A 14,550-nucleotide genomic window follows, 5' to 3' on the forward strand; every position below is an offset into this window, starting at 1 on the left:
TGCACATTGATGGAATGCTGATGATTTCTGTTGCGGTAGTGGTGTGCAGTATCTGCAGGGGGCACAAGTGGGACATGTGTGCAGTCGATTGCCCCAACACAGCCGGGAATTCGGCTATGCCGTAGAACCCTTGCTTTGTCTCCAGCTGTTCCTGCGCAGTGTTGGGGAAGTGAAGATACTGGGGTATGAAGATAAGGATGGCATCCAGGACAGGTGTGATGAACTTTGATAGGGCTGGCTGTGAGATGACTCTGGCAGTTGTTGGTTGGAAGGTACCAGACGTGCAGGTGCAACACAGCCAGCAGCTTTGTCTCCGGAGGGATGTTGGTTCTCTGCTGTGTTGGGACCGTCAGCCTGTGGGCGATGTGGATCATGATGCGGAGGATCGTTGCCCTTTTGAGCCTGTAGTGGGCAATGACTTCCTGGGGCGTTAGGTCTGTGAGAGTGGTGAGTTTTCGGTAGGTCCACTGTCTTACTCTGTGCTGCCTCTGTGGTGGTCTGGGGGGGCGGGTCCGGGTCCTGGGGGTGGTGGCAGTGGGTATTGTGGCCCTGTTGGGGCTCCGAGCTACATGATGAGTAGCTCCATGGTGTCGTTTGTTCTTCTGGTGTGGCTGTGTGCGGGGCTCCGTTGTCTACTGCAGGTAGTCGTCTGTTTTTACACCTACTTGAGGCAGGTGTTAAATACTGCGGCTACCGCAGCTTATCGCCTGTTTTTGGTTTGCTTCGCAGATCTGGCAGTTCGTTGTGAAAGTGATGTTGTGGTTTTATCAGGTGTTTTTGCATGGGAAAGCCTACTCTGCATCTCATTAGGGTTAGTTGGTGATGTCCACCGTGGGAATACATTTTGGGGCAGTTATTGCGGGAATACTGGTGATGTCTGCAGTTTGCACCAGCTTGTGAATGGGGTGTTAGGTCTAGCTCCACTTTTGATGCGTTGAGGTGGAGATAAATCAGAGATAAGTCCTTGTGAATATCCCCCTCAATGTCCAAAGTAAAGGGGGGTATCCTCAGGCAGTGTAAAACCAAATATTACGACAAAAGTCAAGGCAACACCCCTCTTTACACATCATCAGGGGTTCCATTGTTCCTTTCCATTCTCACGTTGTGAGCTGCATCATTCACTAAATATACCAGCCCAAACCTGGGAACAATATTGTCCTCAATTATCTGTGAGCCCTGGCAACAATAATAAATGGAGAATTTCAGTTGAGGCTCTGGCTCTCCATGTTCCTTGTCAAGGTCTTCTTCTCGGGCTCTCTCTCTGTCGCTATTACAGTGTTACATCTATTCTCAAACTAACAAACCATGAGAATGTACCTGCAAGGAAATGACATGCAAGCAGAAAATGGAAAACAGCATTTCATGCAGAACGAAATATGGCCTAGTTATGACAAGTTAACATTTTAAATCAATGGTGTACATTTAATAAATGTTTGTATATTCAACCAGAATAAGAACAAATCTGTCAGTACATTAGATTCATGTTAAAATTTAATAAAGGTAAATAACCTTTGAGCACACGTTTATAAATGTGACTAAGAACTACATTATAGACACAAATATGAAACGTTAGTGCACACATTACATAAATCCTTTTTGTTTCTAAGGTAAATACATTTTAATAGTGTGAGGAATGTTTTACTCCATCACCTAAACAATAAATGTCATTTAAAACAGTTAAGACACACAATGTATATATGAGTCTCTAACCCTACAGTGAATGCACTTCAATAGTGATGTCAACTGCAACACTTCACATTAATATCGTTAGGAGACAGAAAGTGCATGTGCTAAATGCACGTATATATTGTGCATTTACAACGTATAAGGATGGAGCCAAAATTACGCTGCTCCACAGTCTATAGGAAGCCCCACACAAACTGAAAGAAAAAGTAATTGGTATAGTAAATAAATATAAATACAACAGAAAAACTATGTAATTAGTAGAAAATCAGGTAAAGCTCTGCCTACTCTAACCTAGGAAAATGAAGTGCGATAGAGGGTAGTAATATCCAGAAATCTTAAATGGTTATGATAGCAAAAAGAGCTGGAGATAACTAAGCACCTTCCACCACTCTAAAGATTCTTTTATGTGGGAGGTAAGATGGCAGCCAACATTATGCGTTATCATTTATTTCTATATAATTCAAACTCAAAGCTAACAAAAGAAAATAACGCTGAACTGGAAGGCAGAATACTCTTTGGGGGAATTAACTGCTATCAAATGTTAACAATGATATGAGGCAAGCGGCCTCTGCTGCCAGATTACCCGAAGAACTGGAGTCTATGATTGAAGATATGGTGAAACTCCATGAGGCCTACCTGACAGTACAAAGGAAAACAGAGGTACTCTCAGAGCTTGACACAGAATACTACTTTGAGTCTTTGTTCTTTATAAAGCCCCATGTTGTAGCAGTAGGTTCTTGATTAGAATGCATATTAGAACACATGACGTCCTGAAGGTGTGCTCTAATATTCTACTACAATGTAGGATGCATGTACAATGATCAGTTAGCTGGTCTAACTTTGGATTGTTTATATTCCATGCTAGTGGTCTTACTGTGTTGTGCTTTAATGTAAGTTCCATGTTCTGTGTGTTGTTCGAGGGCTGTTACCTCGCTACGCTCTGTGTGAATGGATGCTCCAATAAAGGGCTTAATAAGCTTTACACTGTAGTGTCATTTCAATACACATGTTCTGTATTAGCACCTGGAATAGAATGTTGAGATTGCTAAACCAATCAGAATGCATGGGTTTATTATTGTTGCCTGGTTTCTTTCTAGGTTTAGTATCAGAGACAAGAACAGACAAAAAAAATTCATTTTAATTTTTGTCTATGTTTGGTGAACTTAGAGGGCAGGTGATAGTAGACCTGTTGCCCACATTCTGTCAGGCATTAGCAGTTATTAATTACCCTTCTTTTCAACATGGCTCCTCACCTTAGGGTCATCAGGGTTACTGATGCTTGGTTTCATTCTAGTTTTGGCATCAGGGACATTAAGCAGACAAATAAAGTTCATTTTGATTTTTGTCTAGGTTTTGTAAAATTCGTGGGCAGTTGATAATAGCCCTATTGCCCACATTCTATCAGGCATTAGTGGTTGTATGTTGCCCTTCTTTTCAACATGGCTCCACATTTTAGGGTCATAATTCCAGGACAATTACTTAACAATTGATAATGCCCTGAACAGTTGGAAATAATGCTTAATTAAACATAATTCAATGATATATGCCAGTGTTTCAGCCAAAAGGCTAAGTACATTGTAAAAGTAAACATTTTGCATATGGATCTACAGGGGTTTATGCCACATGTACAAATAGGTAAACATGCCGATGGTATATTTGTATAGCTATATATTTATAATGTGGTTGCATGGTCTACTAAATGAACGCATTAACTTGAAAGATTTGTTTTCTGCTCTACAAAGCGTTGAAAAGGCTCATTGACCAGCTCTACTGCAGTAACAAGATATGTCTTCAATACATAACAGCATTATCTTTATTGAACCCAATAGACACTTGGGTGTTCAAAATTCCCCCTTGATTTCGTTTTGGGCTAATGTCATAAGGGTCATACATGCCAATGGAAGCCCAGAGATTCATCATCCCTGCCATTAACATGGCATAATATGATTGTTAGCAGACAATTACACATCAAACTTTCAGAATTAGGGACACCCAAAAACATCCGAAAGCTCAAGTTGTTCAGCGACCACCACCCAAGAAATACCTATAGAATGCTTAGAATACTGGATTTTGTTTGGCTTGCCGCAAAATTTCCCATGGAACTGAATGTCTAACTAGCCATTGTGGAAAAGATGCCAACTCTTCTCTGAGAGTCAGTGACATTCAGCTCTGGGGATGAGAAAATGGAGGGGGCAGGAGACAGCAGAGAGAATGCGGTGAGGAGAGGCCAAAAGAGGTGAGGGATAGCCAGATGCAGAGAGGGATAGAGAGGTGAGGTAAAGAAAGAGGAGGTTGAGAGAGAATGAAGTAGGTGTGTCTAAGATGCGGTTAGGTGAAATAGAAACAGAGAAGTGAGAGGCACAGAAAAGGGCTAAATAGAAAGACAGAGGAGATAGAAGGTGGTACAGAGGTAGAGGTAGACGGGTGAGGGCGTTGTAGAGATGTAAGGAGGGATGCGAAAGACATTTATTGAAAGAGGGGTGGGAGAGAGGTACGGTAGGGGTAGGTGCATAGAAATAGAGAGAGAGCGGGCGAGAGGTAAAGAGAGGGGTGTGGTAGAACAGGTGAGGTGAAATAAGGAGAGAGATAGGAGACAAACTGGAAGGTGAGACAGAGACAGTTGTAGAAGACGATAGAGAGAGATGGCAGACATAGAGAGAACGGTAGTAGAGAAGTGAGGAAGAGAGACTGGGGGAATTAGCGATTAGTGAGGTAGAGAGGGACAGATGAAGCAGAGAAAGGTGGGGCAGAGAGGATAGTAGTACAAAGAGAAGCAAGGTAGACAGAGGGAGGCAATACTAAGCCAGAGGGAGGTAGGCAGATGTAGAGATAAAGAGTGGTAAGGAGGGCAGGAACAGATGATAAAATGAAAGGTGATGTAGATGGAAAAGTAGCGAGTGGTGAGGCAGGAATGCGTAGAGCGAGAGAGACAGCCTCAGAGAGAGGGAGTGGGGTTTAAATACATACATAAATGTGAGATAGATGGGGCCACATTTACAATACTTTGATGCGCAGCAGGCCTTCCCGCTGCGCTTCTGTGCGTCAAAAGAAAAGGGGCAGAAATGTGCCATATCTACAAGATAGTGACAATGGGCTGCCATGCGCCAATGCAGGCAACCTGGCGCCATGGTGCAATGGTGTCTGCATTGAAGGGGTGATTGTTTTTGTGCAGGAAAGAACACCTTCCTGTACAAAAACAAACACTCGAGGTGTATTCCTCTTTCTGTGTGTGCTGCTGAATGCAGCACACACAGAAAAAGGAATAACGAGGAGAAATAAAGGTATTTCTCCTCATTGCGCCTCCCTTACGCTTCCCCTGGGGAGTCACAGAAATCTGATGCATTCCCATGTTTACAAAACCTTGCAAATCTGGGAATGCGTCAGGTTCCATCAATTTTGCGTGAGTACACCCACAGCAACACCCATGGAACACCACTTTCACGCAGGGTAGTGCGTGAAAGGAGGCCATATTCACACGGTCATGGAAAGCCATGCAGGGTGGCTTTACGTGACCTTGTAAATATTGGCAGGCACACTGCGCTGCCGGAGCGTAAAAAAAGTGACGCTTCGGCGGTGTAAGGGTTTGTAAATAAACCCCAAAGTCTTCTTACTGCCCCAACCACTTTATGAGGGGGCTTTCAGGAATATGAGGCTGCTGGGAAAGTGCCCACTTTGCCCAAGTTTCAAACCCTCTCTCAGCTCCCTCAGGCTAGGCGAGGGCTCTGGGCCGTAGTGCCAGTGTGCTGGCCTGGCCAGTGCCTAACCAGAAGAGAATAAATCCGCAGGTAGGCATGTGTGGGAAAGACGCCACAGGTGGCTGTGGCGTGGCTAAGAGACAGCTTAATAACTACCACAGAGACAGGGACAAATACCGAGCCAGGAGCACGTAATTGCGAAACTACCGAATGTTGCTGCTGCGAGGGAGTGGTGCATCTTTCTCCGAACAATTCCCGTTCTTTGGTTATGGATCAGCAGTCGTGGCTCGAGGACCACACACGAGCCGCCAGGTGTGAACATTATCGCTGAGGTGCTGGGAGTGCGCGCGTGCGTCTTTGCATCCCGGCTGCTCCGCGTGGTTTCCGCGCCTCTCCTGTTTGCTAACGCTGAAAGTGGCGCGGATGGAAATAGCTCTGGCTTCGCGGAGAGATAGATCCCATTATGCAGCGGTTGAGTGCGTGGGCGAGCCCTGGAAACCCCGAGCTCTTCGTGTTTGCTTGATGATGCCGACGGGTTTCTGAGCTTTCTGAACTGCGCTTCGAAGGTTAATTAAGAGCCCTGAGTGCAGATTACATGCAGCTGTTTCGGGACCAGCGTTTGATGTAATGTTGCCAAATAACAAGAGGGTTTGTAGCGAGTGCACTCAAAAGTGAGTGCTGTTGTGCAGCGAAATAAATCATTTCTCGGGGCCAGTCTCCCTGGTGGTGGGAACTCCAGGCGACCAATTACAGACGATGTCAGCTGCAGGCTTTAAGTGGGATGAAAAAACTGGGGGGTCTCTCAAAGGGGCGTGGCCGGTGGAATTAGGGCGTGGCTTACAACAAAATCTGTGGTTAGAATAGTGTGCTGCCCGACTAGTAATTTGCTGCTTCTGTTATTGCATCCAGATATATAATACAACAAGTAACCTTACACCTACAACAACAAGCATTGGCATAGCCAATAGGTTTCGCCTTTGGGACCTTATAAGTGTTTAGTTATCCACCACAATATCCTTGGTGGAACAACATCAACTGTTGCACGGCTAAACACTTATAAGGTCCCAAAAGTGAGACCTATTGGCTATGCCAATGCTTGTTTTCTCTCCTGTGTGTATGTAAAGCGCTCTGATACTCACGGGTCAAGCTAGCGCTATATAAAACTTGTAAAATAAAAAAATATTTTTTTTTTAAATCTACTGAATGAGACAAGCTAAACAGAGCAACAACTGACAATTGGGCAGCACAGAAAGGATAGGACTAGAAACAACACCATAGAACGCGGGTAGGATGCGACTTAAACATGAGAGGAAAAGCAAAAGGAAACGAAGTCTCACAAAACTGACCAGAAAAAAAGCTGAAAAAGAGAAAGTGGACAGCGACACAAAAGCGAGGCAAAAGCAGGGGGTAAGGATGAACTACACCAGTAGAATACATCAAGAGAAGTCAATCCATTTATGACCAAACACGAACATGAGGATAGCACACGACTAAACCAATGGTGCAAAGAACGGACCAGAACCAAGAAAGGAGCACAGACGGGACCTGACGAGAGCCACAAGTGACCGACTGCACAGCAAAGATGGGCAAGGATAGTAATTACAAGTAAACAGAATAAGGCTGAAGCGCTAAACCGCATCTCTCCATATGGGTCGGATGCAGTGATTTTGGGTCAAGGCACAATAAAAACAATCCGATTTTAATTCCAGCCTGCTTTCAGCTTTGGGACACTTCGCAGTTTTTCGAGGCCAGGAGGCTGTGTAGGCCCCGCAGCAGTGATCAACAACAAGATGTGCAGACCCCTGGCCGGTGCCTGTCGCATGCCCCTGGCAGCACCTCCAGGAAGCCGAAAAAATGCTAAATATTCCACTCACCGAATCCAGAAGTGCACATTGCACAATCCCCTGTGCAGGCCTGGGGGGGGGGACAATAGAGGCTGATCTCACCTCTCAAGGAGGGGGAGACTGGGAAGACTGCCGCAGAACCGGGGGGGGGGGGGGTTGAAGGGGACCGCATGAGTGAAGAGAAAAGAAAGTAATGAGGAAGTTACTATGAGACTAGCAGAGAGGGGAGGGGGGCAGTGAGAGAGAGAGAGAGGTAGCACAGCATGAGGGGTGAGAGGGGAGAACGCTCGCAGGTGAGTTACATGAGGTTGATGGAATAGGAGTGGGGGAAGAAAGACGTGGCAGGAGGGAGACAGGGAAGAAAGAAGGAAATGAGACCTTAGAATACAGAAGGAGACATAGGGGGAAGATGAAAGGCGCAGAAGGGGGATAGAGTGGGGAAAGAAGGGTCAGGAGGACTTCAGGGCAATAATGGGAGCGGAAAAGGGGAGCCTGGAGGGGGCAAAGGGCATGACCTGGTGGAGGCGGGAAAGCAGAGAAGCATAGGGATGTTAGGGGGCAGCCTAGCACGAGAGAAGTTCGTAGAAGCAGAAGAAAGAGTGGGATAGCTTGTGGTAGAGCAAGAGAGGGGCGACCAGGTGAGCCAAATGGGGCATAACATGAAGCAGTGTTGTGGCCACAACAATGAACACACAGAAAGAAAAATCACATGCATGCGACGGTCCGAGGCAGTGCTAAAGGAGCGGGTGGTGCGGCGAACACACTGAAAGCGAAGACAAGCCCGGGAGTTGTGTGAGCGCGCTAAAAGGAAATAAACAAGCTGCGAGATGTGCTCTGTGGTGGGGGAGGGGCATTGAAGCGAGGCGCGCGCTTGGGCGAGCAAGAGGAAAGCCAGATGGGGCCTCTGCTCGTGCCTGTGCGCGAAACCGCACACTGTATGCCACACAAAGCTGTGGTTGGACTTTCAAAAGCCCACTCACTAAATGTCTCGCCAGAGCAGCACATGGGCTGGCCCAGGCGAGACCTAAAAAGGACTATTGGCGTTGCCAATGGTTCTTAGTTTCTTAAGATAAATAAGCAACAACTGTGGCTTTGTTGAAGAGAATATTAAAAATGCTTCAGTTCTGAAATGAGACTGTGAAAGACCTATAACGAGTCTCTTTGAAGTTACATCAAATGCTTTGTATGTTGGTACTGATGCAGAGCTAAGGTTATTTTTTTAATCCTGAGGGTGAGAGTGAGAGCAAAAATGGAGAGCCCGATAGGGACCCGTCTCAGCCACTGCTTTTAAGAACTGCTGGTGCTCAGCATCGGCAGGACCCGGCACACTTAAAGCCCTGGTCAGCTGGATCCAGTTGGTGGCGCGTGGGTTTCTGTGACTGAAGGTCGATTACAAACTGGTTGGAGTAATTTCCCAGAGGGGGAAACCACCCCAGCTGATTCCACGTGGCCCAGTGTACCCGCTTTCTGGGTTTGGGGTGTGGACACACCGGTCCAGATTTACTTGGTGCAGAAATTCACTCAGTAAAATAACCGGCTGCCCACAGACTCGACTGGGCCTCCACACGAACCCTACTCATAAACACGAACCCCACTCATAACGAAAAAGGGAATGAAACCTAAAACTCTGATAATGCCCTGCCACCCTACAAGCCCCTATACAGCAATGTGCACTCCACCCCCGCCATCCCTCCACCGCTCACATGCTGAGAGCAGGATTAGTAAAAACCTCAGAATTTTGTTCCAGTAATTCTCAACACATCTCTTGTGCTTTTTACCACTGTTCATAGACAGTTTTCATACTGTCATAGCCACTATGCACTTTATTAAGGCAAACAAACGGTGTAAGAAATTATATTGATACTGTTTCCTATTATCATGTGACATAGTCTCTGTAAAGTGCCTTAAGTATTAATATTTGTACTTTGGTACAAATAAGCGCCCTTTTGAACAACCCACCTTCAGACTATGTTGTTTACCTGAACAGTACACTTCATAGTGATGAATTTTGCCTCCCAACAGACAGAGGCACACATCCATGATGCCAGAAAATTGACGTAGAACAACGAAAATCCTTTAGATTGTAAATGATAAATTATTATTACCCAGTGATGGGGTAATCCTCAGAGGGAAAAGTATTGACTCAGGAAAAATCTCTTGCCCTAAGCCCCTACAAATAATAGACACATCAGGTGCAGGGTGGAAGTATCTGGAAGCACGTGAATTTAGGCCATTCGTCTCCATAAGCTACCTCCTGGTCGTCATGTATGAATATTATCTTTTTCTACTAGTCATCTACAGCAGCAATGTTATTGCTACCTGCATGGGACTAGGGGGGCCTGGACCACCAGACTCGTGGTGGTGGCAGTCCAGCCACCGCCGCATCTGCAGTCCGACCGCCTGATTACAATTTGGGCGGTCAGACCGCCCTGGGACCGTTGACTTCGCCATGGAACCGCCATTCCCTGGAGGTGGCGCAGCAGTCCAGAGGCCGCAATACACTTGGTGGCCCACTGTGCCTCCACCGCACGTGCATGCACACAGGGGGGTGTAACATGTGCCCCCCTATGTGAATCCACATAGGTTCCTGCACGGCACCAACTTTTGAGTCCATGGCGTGCAGGAACCTTGATGTGCGGTCCCATTGCGGTTCCCTTTTCAAAGGCAATGCTGCCTTTTAAAGAGGCTCTACCACTGGATCGCCACTCTGCCGCCCGCCAGACAATTTAAATGTAGCAATCTGGAATGGTGGTGTTGTGATTTGCACCGCCACATCAACGCTCCGCCAAAAGTCTTAATCATGCCCTAAATGTTCACCGTTTTTGGGATTCTTAATGTTCTAAGGATAAATATTGCCATTTTATATCTGTCTCACTTAAAATTCTTCACTTTCAGACAGTTCCCCTTGACAGTCCTCTGACACAACTGTGTTACCACAGTGACAGGACACTATGGTATCGTGACAGTTCACCACTTCACCTGGTTACCAGTTACTTCAGGGTCTACTTATCTTGCAGCGCTCTGACTAAGGAACTGAATTGTGTTTACTGAAACACAGTACTCTCAGGAAACTGGGACCTCTTTTAGGATTAACCTAATCATAAAACAGGCCCTGGGCAACTCTTTTAAACTATGAGATTGGGAGACATTAAGGGGTTATCTGTGGACAGGAATTCTCAATGTTGCTTGCATTAAGGCTGCTGTTCCTGGCCGCCACCCCTTCTCTGCTCGACTGAAGGGACTGACGCACAGGTCACGTTCTCATGCGTAGCAGCATCCGCGCGTGCAGCGTCCCAGAATCCCATTCAACTCTCGGAGAGCATCGCCCTGGGACCGGCTTTGGGAACAAAAAAGAGTCAAGGTAATTAACAGCTGGCGCTATGTAATAGTGTGTGGCAGCGTAGATAAAGTAGATACATTAATAAGGGAAGCTTTGCACAATTTTGTGATTGGAGGAACTTATATGAAAATGAGTACGGAGAGAAAAAAAATAGTAGATAAGGAGATAAGATATATTAACCATTGACCCACGTAAATCACTTTTCTATTCAGTTAAAATTCGAATTAAACGGAACCTGCCCTAAGTGGCCAATGACACTGACGTTAATCACAACGTTTTTACTAGTGGGCAGGGTGACAAATAAAGCACTCTTCCAGAACGACCTCCCAGGTCACCTGCAGATAATTGTGGTTGGAAAACTATGGACAAGGTTTATGTGCTTACAATATACAAAATCTGTGATACTAAGAGTCACAAGTCCGGGAAAAGCTTCTCAAAACAGGATGCAGCCTGACTTTAGTTTCCAATGCCGTGCAGAATCCTGTGGAAAAAATGCTGGTTCTAAACTGCATATTTCATGTCGAAATACAAGTATGGAAATGCTCAAACAAAAACAGATATGGCCCCTGAAGCAGGAACCTCTGCCACGGATACCTGTTGTACAGCGACACCTAAAGGAATAATGGATAACTGCACATGGCTGCCATAAAGGGAACTGGATTGACTGTCAGTAGAAATGCCTGTTTCCTACCATGACATTTTAAAACCTTTAACACCAGGCTGTGTTTTCACTGCTCCACACTCACATTTAGGCCAGTGGTAACAGTCAAGAAGGGGGGCTGCTCTCAGTCCTCCTAGTCCCCCTCAGCTGCAGCCCGCTCACCTCACCTCTATTCTTCGGATCATTCTGTAGAGGATCTGCTTATCGTCCAGGACACTATTCGTTGTTCAAAGATTTTTCTAGGAAAAAAAAAGTTCAGCTCCCAGTCGACTCAGCGCCGTAGGACTCAGCTTATTCAGTTTTATTCAGCCTGTCATTGCACCAGAAGAACTCCCTTTTCCCAAAGAGCAACTGGTGTCATGCAGCAGCAGGCTCTTTAACCTGCTTTAACCCTCTCCAGGCCTTTATTTCCCCTCTGGTGAAACCTCATAGGGAAGATTACTGGGTCAAAACAGGGAGAGGGAGAGTTCAGAGGAGAGCAGTCCCCCCCGGCGCTGCTGGGTCACTCAGCTCTCTCAGCAACAATGCCAGCGACCAAGTAAGTAAAGCCATACAAAAGCGGCAGCCAAAATACAAACGGGTTGCGAGCAGTGCGCTCCATTTCACTCCATCGCCGAGTTTTTACTGACTGTAACGCTTTCCTTCACGTTGCTATCAGCAGCTATCAGCAGCTGGGTCTGCTTTCTCCTTTCGCTTTTCACCTCGTTTTCCGTCTTTCCATCTTCCAGCCACAGCCACAAGAAAAAGAAGCAGCTCAGCAGGACCGGCAAAGTAAAAATCAACAGCAACCGCCGATAACTCTGCCTCTCTGCCTCTACCGTTCTTTCAAGCGCCACGGAACCAAGAACCTCGCATCTCGGTCAACGGTCGGAGTTTCCAAGTACGGGGCGGGGCGGAGCAGTGATCAACTGAGGCTACGTGCAGGCGGGGTCTGCCATAGCCAACCTTGTCTGGTCAATCATGTCGCAGCGCCATCCCTGAGAGGATTCGGCCTGGTAAGAAACGGCTTTATCTCGACTATAAAAACTCTGGATTTTTCAATATTTAAGATCTGGGTCATCTGCAGGGGTTTTTCATCTGCCTCTGCTTCCGAGAGAGAAACTGTTGTATCCTTTATTTTTTGCCGGAAAATTACAGTTTGAATGTGAGCCTTTATCCGGACTACATGGAGGTGAAAAGGGCCGGTCTTTGTAGAGGGTTTAGAGGTGCATTCTGGGTATTGGAGTCCAGCTGAGATCGGGTCAGCTGTATGACGGTAAGCTGTATAAGGAATCTCCAAGGCATTGAGAGGAAAGACCTCAGTCATAACTTTGTTGGCTCTTTGGGGAAAAGACTTAAAAGCTCGAAGCCGCTTCTGGGTTCAAGATTCGATATCGGTGCAGACCTCTCAGTGAAAAAGAGTGTCCTGGGAATAGAGAAATCCAGTCAGAAAAGATAGCCCTGCTCTTGAAGACGGACTTTTAGGTCATCATAAAGTTATCATAAAGTCTGTGGACTGAGCTTTCAGAGATGGGGAAGTTATTGAATACCCGCCTGGCGAAAGCAAAGACTAATCGACTTCTTGCTAGAGAAGCAAGAGAGGCTAAAAAGGCAGCCCGCTTAATTGGGGTAGAAGGTGCCTCGCCCTCTCCAGCTTCTCACTTCACAGACTCTACAGCTGAGACCTCGGAGGGAGAAATAGAGGAAGAGAGCTCAGCAGTTGATAGGCCACAGCTAGCCTTGTCAGACCAGAGTGCTATTAAAAATTCAGATATTACAAATACTGTAGCCTCATCGATAAATCCGCAAGTAGAAAGCGAAGGCAGTATGCAGAAAAAATCCAGAGATAAAAGTGACAAAAGGGCGACCAAGCAATTTCCACTCTTTCAGAAAAAACTCATCAAGGATATAGACAGTCCTCAATCCCCTCAATCGTCTCATGAGACCATGATTTCTCTAGATCCTGCTCTCGCTTTATTATCAACCGAGCTAATTAACTCTGCTCTATCCAATGTTCTAGATGGGGGTCTGGACCTTACAGCTATTATTCAGAGTCAAGATCTTAGCGGTGATCCCCAGGAGTTAAGGAAGGGATTAAGCTCGGAGCAAAGACTCGATAAGCAGCTTAGCGCTACCAAAGAAACAGGGTCAGCTATATCAACTGTGGCCCAACTACACCAGGAGGAAGGAGTTCAGGAAGGGGGGGTCAAGATCTTCCCCACCTTCCCCAGGGGCCACAACTGTAACGCCATCCACTCCGGACCCTAATCGATCCACAGATTTGACTGGAGATTTTCAGATCAATGTTAAGGACATGCTACATTTGATTCTAGAAGAAATCCGTGATATGAAAAAAACTCAGAAGGCGGAACTAGACTCCTTGAATCAACGTCTGGAGAAAATGGAAAATGTTATGGGTAATCTCCCTGTTAAGCTCCATGAGGCAGAGGAGAGAATCTCCGTATTGGAGGACCAGCTATTTAAAATGACAAAAGAGGTTAAAGTAGGAACCAAAAGTAAACAGGCGCTGGAATCCAAACTGGAGGAATTGGAAAACCATTCACATAAATCTAACCTTCACCTAGTTGGCGTACCTGAAGGAATAGAAGGGTCGCAAACTTTAAGCTGGGTCAACACCTTTATTAAAGAAAAAGTTATTCCGGACTTCCAGGGTGACCTTACAATTATGAGAGCCCATCGCGTCCCAGCTCATCCTTTCCCTAACTCAACCCTTCCACGCACGATTCTGATCAACTTTGCAGATTTTCAAATAAAGGAAGCAGTTCTTACAAAAGCTATTCAGCAGAGACAGTTCCCAATTAATGAGACTATTAAATGTAGAATCTTTTCGGACATGTCTGCCGCTGCTGCCCGCGGCAGGAAGGAATTTGTAAAAATGTTGCAGTTATTTAAGGCAAAGGGGGCACAAGCATCAATTGCACAACAATGCAAATTGCGTGTATTAGTAAAGGGAAAGTTTTTTTATTTACGGATGTTGACGAGGCACAGGGTTTTCTGGAGAAGATAACGGAGGATTAGAATAGTGTTAGGTTGATATAGCTAATGTTTTATATTCGCCTCTTTTTGCAGAGTTCATGGAAACAGGAGTAAATTCGATATAAGCTCGCCATGTTAGGAGAAAATTAAAAACTTATTTTTCCTCTTTTTTTTTCCTCCCTGTTTTTCCTTTTATTCTTTACTCTTCTGGTTTAGGGCGATTAGCTTAGAGGGCTTCATGATAATTATAGGTTCGTTAGAAAAATTTAATTAAATTCTGGAGGGCAAGAAAGGAAAAAAAAAAAAAGCAACACGCATCACAGTATTGAGGGGCGGGTAAGGGGTTGA

General features: G+C 45.7%; 1 long non-coding RNA gene across 1 annotated transcript in view; it reads right to left on the reverse strand.

Moving 5' to 3' along the window:
* LOC146867027 (uncharacterized) overlaps positions 1-12,276 on the reverse strand; it is a 301,772-nt gene extending 289,496 nt beyond the window's left edge. Inside the window, exon 1 of the long non-coding RNA XR_014961062.1 lies at positions 11,394-12,276. This is a non-coding gene — a long non-coding RNA (uncharacterized LOC146867027). The remainder of the gene's footprint in view (positions 1-11,393) is intronic.
* Positions 12,277-14,550: the final 2,274 nt, after the last annotated feature.

The sequence above is a fragment of the Triturus cristatus genome, chromosome 1_2, assembly GCF_964204655.1.
Source record: "Triturus cristatus chromosome 1_2, aTriCri1.1, whole genome shotgun sequence".
Classification (NCBI taxonomy): domain Eukaryota; kingdom Metazoa; phylum Chordata; class Amphibia; order Caudata; family Salamandridae; genus Triturus; species Triturus cristatus.